At 42.9% G+C, this 13,023-nt stretch overlaps 1 pseudogene; it reads left to right on the plus strand.

The window, feature by feature from the left end:
* The first annotated feature begins 11,958 nt into the window (after positions 1-11,958).
* LOC147429855 (uncharacterized) lies at positions 11,959-12,795 on the plus strand (annotated as a pseudogene).
* The last annotated feature ends 228 nt before the right edge of the window (positions 12,796-13,023 follow it).

Below are 13,023 nucleotides of genomic sequence, written 5' to 3' on the forward strand. Positions count from 1 at the left end.
GTCACTCTTGCCTTTAGCACTGCGGGACTTGCTACGAGATTGATTCCTCTTTCCACCTTTGTACTTTTCTTTGGTCCTTCCCCTGACAACTAAGGCTGTTCCTTTGCCTTTGTCCATTGTATTTCTATTGGTTTCTTCAGTAAGCAGACTTCCTTCTACACCTGCTATGTTCAAACCATCTGTAGGTGCAGAATTACTCAAAGCTGTGCGAAAAGTGTCCCAACTTTCCGGCAATGTGATCAACAGGAACATAGCTCTAACAGGTTTATCAAACTTGACACCTTGAGCTGACAACTGACTGTAGATTGTGTTGAATTCATTCTGATGATTGGACATAGGTGTCCCTTCTTTCATCTTCAAGTCAACAAGCTTCTTAAGCGAGTATACCTGTGAAGCTGCACTCTGCTTCTCATAAAGATCACTCAGCTTTAACCATGCTTGATAAGCCGACATCTCGTCTGCTACATTGAAGTAAACGCTTTCTGCCAAAGTCAGCATAATGGTAGAAAGTGCCAATTCATTCATTTCGCTCCATTCATCTTCGTTCATATCTTCTGGTTTTATCCCCTTGAGCTTTATAGGTTTTATCTGCTTCTTTTGTACCAACCATGCCAAATCTGCTTCTTCCACAATGGGAAATTGGTTCCATCCAGCTTCTTGATATTGTAAACAGCAGTGTCCTTTGATCCAGCCATAGCTACGCTTCACAGTGGTTTACTTTCCTGGGAAAAATTCGGCAGAGTTTCCCCTGTAAACTGACCTCTGAACCAATATCAACCTGTCAAATGAACCAAGAAAGATTCAGATTCTGCATAAATTTCGGCAGAGTCTCCTTTGTAAAATGGCTCTGATGTACTCAAAAACAGACCAAAAAACAGCTCAAAAAACACTATCTCTCTGACACTGTAAGCGCGGGTAAACCTGTCCTGCACCTGTACTGTCTCTCACTTTCCTGTCACTGTCCTGTAAGCATAGACTGTGACAATGCCTTAACGGCAGTAAAGCAAAGATGCAATCCCAACTGTCTAACTCACAGTCAATACATCCTAGCTGCCTATCTAAGGGTGCTCGAGGGATCGCTCCAAGACCTGTATCACCGAAAGGATCTCAACATTCGAGAATCCCCCAGCTCAATAAAACCTCACTCGACCCTCAACAAAGGCTGCACTAAATCTGACAGTACATACACTTCCCACAAAGTCATACATCCACAAATTTTCCACTATATGCTGTAACCGCTGCGGCGGTTGTTTGCTGCGTGACTCACAGCCAGCAAACCCTCAAAAAACATACATCATCTTTGACAATACATCCCATGTGGAAGTACCTGCAATGTCAGGATGAAATCTGGAATATCAAGTAGCAAACACAAGCTACCTGATGAACTAGTGGATGTTGCCTATAGTCTGTGTGTAGATGCGTCCGTGTCGTATGTGACACGCCTCCAAGAACTGTGAGCCGTCCTTCGATGTGTAGACAGCCACAAATCAACACTCTGGGAGTGTGGATATCCTCAACACCTGCAGTCGTAGGCTGAAAACCCCAAGTTTGATGAGTCGGATCTGCACCCGCCGACACCACGTAGTCGAAAATGGACTACGCAGACCTTTGTCGAAGCCGAACGGTGGCCGAGATGACCTCAGAATGAAATTCTGAGAACACCAAGGCCTTCGGGTTTTCCCACAGGATTTGGGGCCGTGTCTTCGCCTGTCGAATTTCACTCCAATCTGAGCTGGTGACTCTAGCCTCCTGCAGTGCTGCCGCGAGCCTCGATCTGAGCTCTGATACCAGTTGAAGGAGTACGAGCGGAAGTGCGACGCGAGAGAGAATGAGAGAAGAAGAGAACTACGATATGGTGAACTCGCTCTACTGTAATGTGTAGAGCATAGTGAGTTCTTATTAGGTTTTTACAAAAGAATATGTGTACATACCTGGCGGCCCGCCCACTTACCTGGCCGACCACATTGGGCTTTATACCCCAACACTTTGTAGCTTTCAGGTATCTCAATATTCCTTTCACTGCCTCCCAATGTTTCTTGCCTGGGTTTGACATGTATCGACTTACTACTCCCACTGCAAATGCAATGGTTGGGTGAGTATCAATCATTGCATACATCAAACTACCCACTGTAGACGCATATGGAATCTTATCCATTTCAGCCTGTTCTTCCTCAGACACAGTTAAATCTTGTTTGCTAAGTTTCACATATGGTGGCAATGGAACACTCAATGCCTTTCCCTTCTCCATATTGAAACGTTGCAAAACCTTGTCAATATACTCTATTTGAGATAACCAAATCAACTTCTTTGATCTGTCTCTCTCAATGCGCATACCAAGTATATGACTTGCCTCACCCATGTCTTTCATGTCCAAGGATTTTGCCATCTTTGACTTCAAAGCTGAAATTTATTCCAAGTGCTTGCCAACAATCAACATGTCATCCACATACAAAGTAAGGATCAGCCAACTTCCATCCTTAGCCTTCTTTGTATATAGACAGTGATCGAACTCACTACGTTTGTATCCTTGAGAAAGCATGAACTTGTGGAACTTATGGTACCATGCCCTTGGTGATTGTTTAAATCCATAAAGACTCTTTAACAACTGGAATACCAAATCTTCCTTGCCTTTATCAAAAAACCCTTCTGGCTGCTGCATGTAAATTTCCACATCTAAATCACCATGCAAGAACGCTGTCTTGACATCCATTTGGTGCAACACCAAATCTAATATGGAAACCAATGCAAGAAAGCATCTCAATGTAGTCATCTTGACCATCGGAGAAAAGACTTCATCAAAGTCAATGCCTTGTTCTTGCTTAAAGCCCTTGGAAACAAGCCTTGCTTTGTACTTTGGTTGACTATCATGAGCGGTGATCTTATACCTGTAAACCCATTTACAAGGTAGAGCCTTTTTGCCATGTGGTAATTTAACTAGCTTCCATGTCTGGTTTTTATGCAGAGTTGTCATCTCTGACTGCATGGCCAATTCCCAATTCCCGGAGTCCTTCATTTGCACTGCTTCCTTGTAACATGAAGGCTCATTGCAATCAGTCAACATGACATAGTTCATAGATGGAACAAACCGATCAGGAGGTCGCGTGATACGTCCAGATTTACGCAAAATAGGTGGCTCAGGCTCAGCCACAACCTGTGGTTCCACTCTATCCTGTCCTTGCTCCTCTTGAGCCCTGACATTTTGTCTTGCACGTGTAGGTCCATCTTCTTGGAATAAAACTCTTCTAATCTTCTCAACTCTCTCTGGTTTAGAATGATATTTGGCTTCATTAAAGTGAACATCATTGCTGCGGACAACCTTTCTGGATTCGGGATCCAAAAGTCTGTACCCCATCTCACCAGAATTACCATAGCCTAGAAAGATGCACTTTCTACTCTTTGGCTCAAGTTTGTTCCTAAATTCCTTTGGAACGTGAGTATATGCCTCACAGCCAAAGACTCTGAGATGCTTGTATGAGGGCATTTTGCCTGACCATACCAACTCTGGCACTGAATCTGTCTGCAAAACCTTGCTAGGAGATCTATTTACAAGATGAACAGCTGTTGATACAGCTTCAGCCCAAAACCCATTTGGCAGCTGTGCATTAGACAACATACTTCTGACCTTCTCTTGTATGGTTCTATTCATCCTCTCAACAACACCATTTTGAGGAGGATTGTAAGAAGCACCTTTTGACTCACAAAAGTCCTGAAAGGTCTTTGAAACATACTCTCCACCATTGTCAGTGCGTAAGCATTTAAGCTTCTTGCCACTTTGATTCTCCACAAGTGTCACAAACGTTTTGAAAACACTAAACGCTTCATCCTCGTGCTGGAGAAAGTAAACCCATACTTTCCTCGAGTAATCATCTATAAATGTCATAAAGTAAGAATCTCCCCCTAGAGATAGGTTAGGCATAGGTCCACACAAATCACTATGAACAAGTGCCAACTGTGTAGCTCTTCTACTGCTTCTATGCTTATGTGGCTGCTGTGTTTGCTTACCATACAGACAATGTTCACAGAATTCAAAATCATTAAATGAAAAGCCAGGAAAATAACAAGAACGAGACAAGATTTCCATTCCCTTCTTGGACATATGTCCTAACCGGCTATGCCACAAAGAAACGTTCGGCTGCTCGATTACATTGATTACATTTTTAGAGACATTTGATACATAAATCATGTAAAGTCCTCAAGACTTTACTCGATGTGCTACTGTCATAGAACCCTTGGATATCTTGCACATGTTTTGTCCAAAAGTGGTGACGTAGCCAGCATCATCAAGTAAACCTGTGCTGATCAATCTCTTTGTAATTGCGGGAATATGTCTCACATTCTTCAGCGTGAAAGAAGAGCCATTCTGAAACTTCAATTGAACATCTCCAGCACCTAAGATCTCACATGTCTGCCCATTGCCTAGCCGAACATGATCTTTAGTGGTCACATAAGAGGTAAACCACTCCTTGTTTGGAGACACATGAAGTGATGCCCCTGAGTCTATAATCCAGTCACTCAGTGCATTTCCATCAGATGCTGTAAGAAGAGCTGAGTCCAAATTATTCTTCAAAAAGTAGATGTCTCCTGACACTAGACTGTCATCCTCTGCAACAGTGTTTGTTACATTTATTTCTTGAATCTTCACTGAGGACTTGTTCTTCTCACCATGGTCTTCAGGTTTCTCTTTGCCTTTTTCTGCTTTCCATTCTCTGCAGTCTCTTTTCATGTGACCCTTCTTGCCACAATGGTAGCATTCTATGTCACTTTTGCCTTTAGCACTGTGGGACTTGATACGAGACTGATTCCTCTTTCCACCTTTGTACTTTTCTTTGGTCCTTCCCCTGACAACTAAAGCTGTTCCTTTGCCTTTGCCCATTGTATTTCTATTGGTTTCTTCAGTAAGCAGACTTCCTTCTACACCTGCTATGTTCAAACCATCTGTAGGTGCAGAATTACTCAAAGCTGTGCGAAAAGTGTCCCAACTTTCCGGCAATGTGATCAACAGGAACATAGCTCTAACAGGTTTATCAAACTTGACACCTTGAGCTGACAACTGACTGTAGATTGTGTTGAATTCATTCTGATGATTGGACATAGGTGTCCCTTCTTTCATCTTCAAGTCAACAAGCTTCTTAAGCGAGTATACCTGTGAAGCTGCATTCTGCTTCTCATAAAGATCACTCAGCTTTGTCCATGCTTCATAAGCCGACATCTCGTCTGCTACATTGAAGTAAACGCTTTCTGCCAAAGTCAGCATAATGGTAGAAAGTGCCAATTCATCCATTTCGCTCCATTCATCTTCGTCCATATCTTCTAGTTTTATCCTCTTGAGATTTATAGGTTTTATCTGCTTCTTTTGTACCAACACGTGCCAAATCTGCTTCTTTCACAATGTGAAATTGGTTCCATCCAGCTTCTTGATATTGTAAACAGCAGTGTCCTTTGATCCAGCCATAGCTACGCTTCACAGTAGTTTACTTTCTTGGGGAAAATTCGGCAGAGTTTCCCCTGTAAGCTGACCTCTGAACCAATATCAACCTGTCAAATGAACCAAGAAAGCTTCAGATTCTGCAAAAATTTTGGCAGAGTCTCCTTTGTAAAATGGCTCTCGTGTACTCAAAAAACAAACCAAAAAATAGCTCAAAAAACCACTGTCTCTCTAACACTGTAAGCTGTGGGTAAACCTGTCCTGCACCTGTACTGTCTCTCACTGTCCTGTCACTGTCCTGTAAGCATAGACTGCGACAATGCCTCAACGACAGTAAAGCGAATATGCAATCCCAAATTTCTAACTCACAGTCAATACATCCTAGCTGCCTATCTAAGGGTGCTCGAGGGATCGCTCCAAGACCTGTATCACAGAAAGGATCTCAACATTTGAGAATCCCCCAGCTCAATAAAACCTCACTTGATCCTCAACAAAGGCTGCAGTAAATCTGACAATACATAAACTTCCCAGAAAGTCATACATCCACAAATTTCCCACTGTATGCTGTAACCGCTGCGGCGGTTGTTTGCTGCGTGACTCACAGCTAGCAAACCCTCAACAGACATACATCATCTCTGACAATACATCCCATGTGGAAGTACTTGCAATGTCAGGATGAAATCTAGAATATCAAGCAGTAAACACAAGCTACTTGATGAACTAGTGGATGTCGCCTACAGTCTGTGTTTAGATGCGCCCGTGTCGTATGTGACACGCCTCCAAGAACTGTGAGCCGTCCTTTGATGTGTAGACAGCCACAAATCAGTACTATGGGAGTGCCGATATCCTCAACACCTGCAATCGTAGGCCTAAACCCCAAATTTGCAGAGTCGCCTAAACCACGTAGTCGAAAATGGCCTGCGCAGAACTTTGTCGAAGCCGAACGGTGGCCGAGATGACCTCATAATGAAATTCTGAGAACACCAAGCCCTTCGAGCTCTCCGACAAGTTTTGGGGCCATGTCTTCGCCTATCGAATCTCACTCCAATCTGAGCAGGTGACTCTAGCTTCCTGCAATGTTGTCCCGAGCCTCGATCTGAGCTTTGATACCAGTTGAAGGAGTACGAGCGGAAGTGCGACACGAGAGAGAGTGCGAGAAGAAGAGCACGATGATATGGTGAACTCGCTCTGTTGTAATGTGTAGAGCATAGTGAGTTCTTATTAGGTTTTTACAAAAGAATGTGTACATACTTGGCGGCCCGCCCACTTACCTGGGTGACCACATTGGGCTTTATACCCCAACAGATCCATCCTTCTGGAAGAGGCTGATTGGTTTTGATCCGAGCTTGAAAAGGAATCTCAGCCATCTCTCTGTACTGTGGTTAGCCATAATGTCCTTTTCAGGCAGTTTAGTGGACTCAACAGTGAGTTGCAGTAGTTGGTTGGTGATCTTAGTGAGGCCTCTGATCTGTATTTTCCACTCGCCCATACACAGTTTGATCCTCTGCACCTCATCTTTCAGCTCCTGGAGGTCATTCAGGTGGAGAGCGTCGTTGCACAATGTTTGCCAAGTTTTCCATTCCACAGTCGATCGCTCATACCAATCTTGAAGATCATCAGTAATCTTAAATATGTGAGCCGATCGACTGGTTCTAGATGTTGAGGGTAAAGTGCTGGAAAAAATCTTGGCAACTCTGCATTTCTTGTTGGTAAAGCATACAAGAGAACTGGGGAATCATGCACAAATTCCAAGAAGTTAAGGACGACCTGGTTCTCTTGCTGCATCATCTTTCTGGTTACTCTAACCAGCTGAAATAGTCGCCGGAGAGTAGTTGCATGTTCTCCCACTGACATTCGAGTTTGAGGTCCCTTGCAGGTGGCACTCTAGTCTTCAAGAATGGTCCGCACCCTTTGATCTAGAACTCCCCTAGCAATCTGCATTTGCACTAAGTCCTCTTTCAATTGATTTCGGACATCCTTCACGCATTTATATGTCGGCTTGTTCCCCAACAGCAACTCTAATTCCATAACCAGAGAGTGACAATCTGCAGTAGACTGCTGCTGCCAATGTGGATTGGTTACTCTCTCTTCAGCAGTAGTATCCATTCAGGCACCCTTTCTAACAGCTGTATTGTACTGGGATGTGTAGGTAATTGGCAGACCTCTTGATCATGGAAAGCAGCTAATTTCCAATGCTCAACCATTTCTCTGGCTCCGACATACAGTCACTGGAAACGCTCCAGATCAGAGGTAAGATCATCATCCTCCAAATACCGCCTTGTTATAGGAGCCTGCTGATGTCTCAATCTCTTATTCAACGTGATGAGCTGTAATAAATGTTTCTCAACACCTGTTGGTTTCTCAGTCATAGCTTTGCCTTTCCCTTTAACATCCCTGTTGTGTTGTGATTGGTGTGCCGGTGGATTCCCAATGTTGCTGGGTTGTTGCTCTCCTAGCTGTTGATTGCTCGACCGTTACTCTTTATGATAGTATGGCTGGTCTGCGTGTGTGACTGATCTCCTTCAGCTATCCCTGTAGCACCAGTACCAGGTTCTGGAGGTGGAGATGGGGGAGAGGCATGATCATCATTATCATTATGCCCTTTGTTTGGTTCATCCTCCTCCTTATCTGCTTCTTCTTCCTCCTTATCCTCATCTTCTTCAATGGTAGTCTGCTGTTCAATGTAATCAAGGATAAAAGCTCCACCACTTACCGTTCCTAGACTTCTGTGCACCGCAACTGACGTGGCAGACATGCATTGAATAAGAATTTCCCCCGTCATTGAAATGATTACCACTGATATTCCATCTGACTGTTGGTCCCCTAAAAACTAAAAACTTTGTCCCCACTTTTTTGGTTCAGGTATAAGCCTGGCTTGGTCATGCTGGTACTGGTCTAAAACTGGTTCTGGAACTGGCTGCACATGAAAAAGTCCCAAGATAGCTGATTTTGGAGTTTCTTGGTCTTCATCAGGTCCAGATTATCAGTACCCTGTTCCTGGCAAGGCTTTGTAGCTTCTGAATAGTAGATCTTGGTTTTAGCTCCATTATATACCCCTAGCAGCAATAATCCACATAGGTCTTTCAATCTTACCGTGCCATTGGAGAAAACCCAGTCCACTTCGAATGGTCCTGTGTAGTCTATCTTTAGATTCGACTTCTTAGGACTCAATTTTGACTGAAATAGGAGTACCAGATCCCCTTTCTAAAACTCCCGGACCTTAATCCTTTGGTCATGCCAGTGTTTCCTTCTTTGCTGAACAATCTCCTGTTCCAGCATAGCCCGTTGTCTTAGTTCATCTAACTGGGTAAGCTCCTTCAGTCGCTTCTTAAGATTGTGATTAAAATCTAACCCATATTCTACAGCCATTCTAAGACTTGGAATAACAAACTACATAGGCACAACAGCTTCAGTGCCATATACCATTTTGAATGGTGTTAATCCTGTAGTGACCTTATAAGCTGTCCTATATGCCCATAAAGCAGTCTGAAGCTTCAAATCCCACTGGTCTGGCTTTTTCTGCACAATCTTAGTGAGAATAGTCTTAATGGTCTTGTGACTGCTTTCAGCCTGTCCATTGCATCTAGGATAATAAGGTGTGGATTTCTGATGCTTGAATGAATGCATATCCATAAGGATCTCCATAGTGTCATTGATGAAGTGTGTCCCTTGGTCCGACACAATCTCCACAGGACAGCCATAGCGACAAACAATATTCTCGAATAAAAATCTTGCAGTGGATTTGGCTGTGTTGTCAGGAAGAGCCTTAGCTTCTACCCACTTGGTTACATAGCAGGTAGCCATCACTATATACCTATTCTTCATGGGAGTAACCTTCTTGAAAGGCCCCATAAAATCAAAACCCCATTTCATGAAAACACCTAGTGGTTGTATTGTTGTTAAGGGTCATGTCTGCAGCTGTGGGTGGTTGTGACATTCTTTGACATATGTCACAAGTTTTGCAAAAACTTCTGACATCGGATATCAATGTTTGCCACCATAAACCAGTCTGCAGAATATTTTTGTAAGTAACATCAGTAGAAAATTGTCCACTAGATTCTCCATTATGTGCCTCTGAGATAACTTGCATTCTCCCCTCCATAGGCACACATCGGCGAAGAATACCATCGACACCTAATTTGTAGAGGGAGCCCCCAATGATGGTAAACTTTAAGCTTTTGATAATCAGAGCCGTCTTCTGGTTTTGTTTCCATTCATTTGGGAAACCACCCTGAGAAAAAAACTGATATACTTCATATAATTCAAGATCAACTGATTTTGCAGCTTCCAGCTGAAATAATTCAGCATCCACTGGTTCGCCTCTTAAAGACACTTCAGAATAGCCCTTCGTACTCCTAGAGAGGAAATCAGCGCCATAGTGGTTCTTGCTAGGTTTATGGAAAATTTGAAATTCAAATTCCATAAGGAACATCATCCACCGTATTAGCCTACCTTGAATAATGACTTTATTAATCAAGAATAATAGGGCATGATGATCCACATAGAAATGAAACAATTTGCCTAGCAAATAATGCCTGAATTTTGTAGCACTGAAAACCATCCCTAGAGATTCTCGTTTAGTGGTTGTATAACCTTGTTCAGCCTAGCTAAATCTGCGACGACTGGCAAAGTAGACACGATAGTCAGTCCTTCCATTTGGTTGGGCTAATATTGCCCCCATCACCATCCCCGAAGCATCCACATGTACATGGAAGATAACATCCCGATTTGGTTGCCGAAGGACTGGTTTAATGATAATGGAACTTTTCAGTTCTGGAAGCTTTCCTCACACTCAGCAGTCCAATTGAACTTGATGGTTTTCTTTGTGAGCTCATACAGTGGTAAAGCTTGGGAAGCAAATTTATGCACAAATCTTCTGTAAAAGTTAATATATCCCAAGAAAGAACTTAACTCAGATGCATTCCTGGGCACCTTGGCCTGCTGAACGCACTGGATCTTGTCGTTATCCATTTCTATTCCATTGCGGGATAGCACATGTACCAGTAGCTATCCTTTCCAGACTAGGAAAACATATTTAAGTGGATTCAGATAAATCCTCTTCTCCTCATAGCGCTTAAAAACCATTTCCAAGAATAGTAAATGCTGTTCCTCAACTGAATATACATTTAAATTGTCCATGATTATGGCAAGGAACCGATGAAGAAACTCATTGAATATCTCCATCATACACGCTGAAAAGTGGCTGGTGCATTGCATAGTCCAAATGGCATTACCGGATACATAAATGCTTCCCACTTTGTAATGAAAGTTGTCTTCCCCCGATCCTCAGGAGTAATTTGTAATTGGTTGTAGCCACTATATCCGTTGCAATCTTACTGGCCTGGCATCTGGCTTCAGTGGTATCCTATGCTGACAGACCTCTAGATCTACCCCTTTCAGATCAGTGTGTTCCAAGGCAAAGACATCTTTGTAACGCTGGAACATTCTGCGTACTTTCTCCTTCATTGTAGGGTTGAGATGTTTGTTAACTTTGATCATTCCAGGATTGTCTTCAGAGCATAGATTCCATTCCTTGATCTCTTGATCATCTGGGAGTCATTAGGAAAAATGTGGACTCTCCTTGGGCCATATAGGATTAAGGTTAATTAGGCTCCAGCCAATAGGAAGAGAGCAATATATATAAATCTAGAACCTAAGAAAGTAGAGGGAATAATAGGGTTGTCCACTCATTTATTGCTTTGTCTCCTAGAGAGAGGTGGATGGATAAAAGGGGGAGGGGGAAAGGGGGGGGAAGTGGTGTGTCCACGGATGCGTTTTTGCAAAAACCCTAAAAATTCAAAATTTTCAAAAAAAACTTAAATTCAAAATATTCCATCCAAAACTCCCCCCAAACCTACCGTATGATCAAAAAGTCATTTTCTCACTCTATAACCTCTTTCCCAAGACTCCCTTCCTCCATAGCCCCTTTCCATAACACAAAGCTCCCACTCTCTCTCTAAACTCTTACATCCTCCTCCTTCCTCCAGCTCTCCATTGGAACTTTAAGCTTCCACTCTCTCTCTAAACTCTGTCTCCCTCCTCCTTCCTCAAGCTCTCCATTGCAACTTTAAGCTCCCACTCTCTCTCTAAACTCTGTCTCCCTCCTCCTTCCCCAAGCTCTCCATTGCAATTTCAAGCTCCCACTTAAGCATCCATGGCCAACAATGGTCAAAATAGACGCCCCAAACCCATCATTCAAAGTATGGTTCTCCACAACTTGAAGAATGAGGAGCAGCAATTATGGGAACCTCAGGTTTTTCAAGAAGGTTCTTGGGTCTACATGCAACCTTCTGCAATCGATCCCCATCGTGTTTGTGAAAGAACAAACGTTGATCTCCATTGGAAGGGAAGACTAATAGGCTTCAAGCAAGTAAGAGACTAGGGTATGGTGGCAATCGTTCAACATGTCTTCATGTTTGGACACATGCGTCTACGAGGAATCACCAACCCAAGGAATTTTCCTTGTAATTGTATGTCCATTGCACTTCAATGGTTTTGGTGGTAAACAAAATGGACTTTTTACATCTCACGGAATGTTTTGTTTCTATGTAGATGTTTTTCCTTCTAGCCTTGTGGAGGAGCAACCGCTCTCGTGCCTTTCAGGCACATTTATAGCCATGCATGCAAGCCTTGGAGATATGCTCTTCCCCAACACAACTTCATCAAACCTTGCATGGCAAAGGGTGTTCTTCTACACCCACAAGTACATTGTACCTACAGATGAGCAAGGCTACAAAGAGCTACAACCTTTGGAGGCTACAACCTTGCGTAGCATGGAGTGGCCAAAGCCAGATGCATTCACTGTAATGTCTTTGAAAGACAAGATTATAGCTGATGTGAGAGCATCATTAAAATTTGGAAAAGCCTCGCGTTCCGTTGGGCTTGGATGGTGTTGTCTTGCTCATGTTTTCGCTAGCATATTCGGATCTTTGCCTTTCCATCATACAAACACTATGTATGTTTGCAAAGATCTACATTACGATACATTGGAAGCCATCCTTGGCGAGAAGTGGGGGTATCTTGAAGGACTTCACAACAGAGATCGCTTTCGGTGTTAGGTTGGAAGTTTCGGCATTGCTATCCGTTTCATCAAGGTACGCTTCACCCTTTACGTGCGGTACTTCTATGAAAGATGGACGTGCAAGCTTGGTGAATGGATTCCATTGCAATCCACCGATGCTACAATTGAGGTATTTGATATTGCAATCAAATTGTCAAGTGGTGCTGTTGAGACCGTCCAAGTGAACAAGCATTGGACATTGGCCAATGTGCGGGAGCACTTAGTGATAATGGGTTTAGAGCATGGAGAAGCTACAAAGTTTTGCATTGGACGACGTAAGGTGAATGATCTTTCTCTCTTAATTATGTAATCTTTATGTTTTTTGGATTATGCTTCACTCTAAGGTGGGTATGCTATTTCTTATTTTTTTGCTAGATTTGTAGCCGCATGGAGAGCACGATTCAAATTGAAAAGGCGTGGATGACGGAAGAGAATCTAATTTTATCATTAGATTAGTTATGTTTTGTACTTAAATTTCCTATAATATCACAATTGTAAGTTCAAACAGATGGTTGTGTCAAATTTTGGCAATGCACAT

The sequence above is a fragment of the Adiantum capillus-veneris genome, chromosome 22 (assembly GCF_014529385.1).
Source record: "Adiantum capillus-veneris isolate H3 chromosome 22, ASM1452938v2, whole genome shotgun sequence".
In the NCBI taxonomy this organism is placed as follows: domain Eukaryota; kingdom Viridiplantae; phylum Streptophyta; class Polypodiopsida; order Polypodiales; family Pteridaceae; genus Adiantum; species Adiantum capillus-veneris.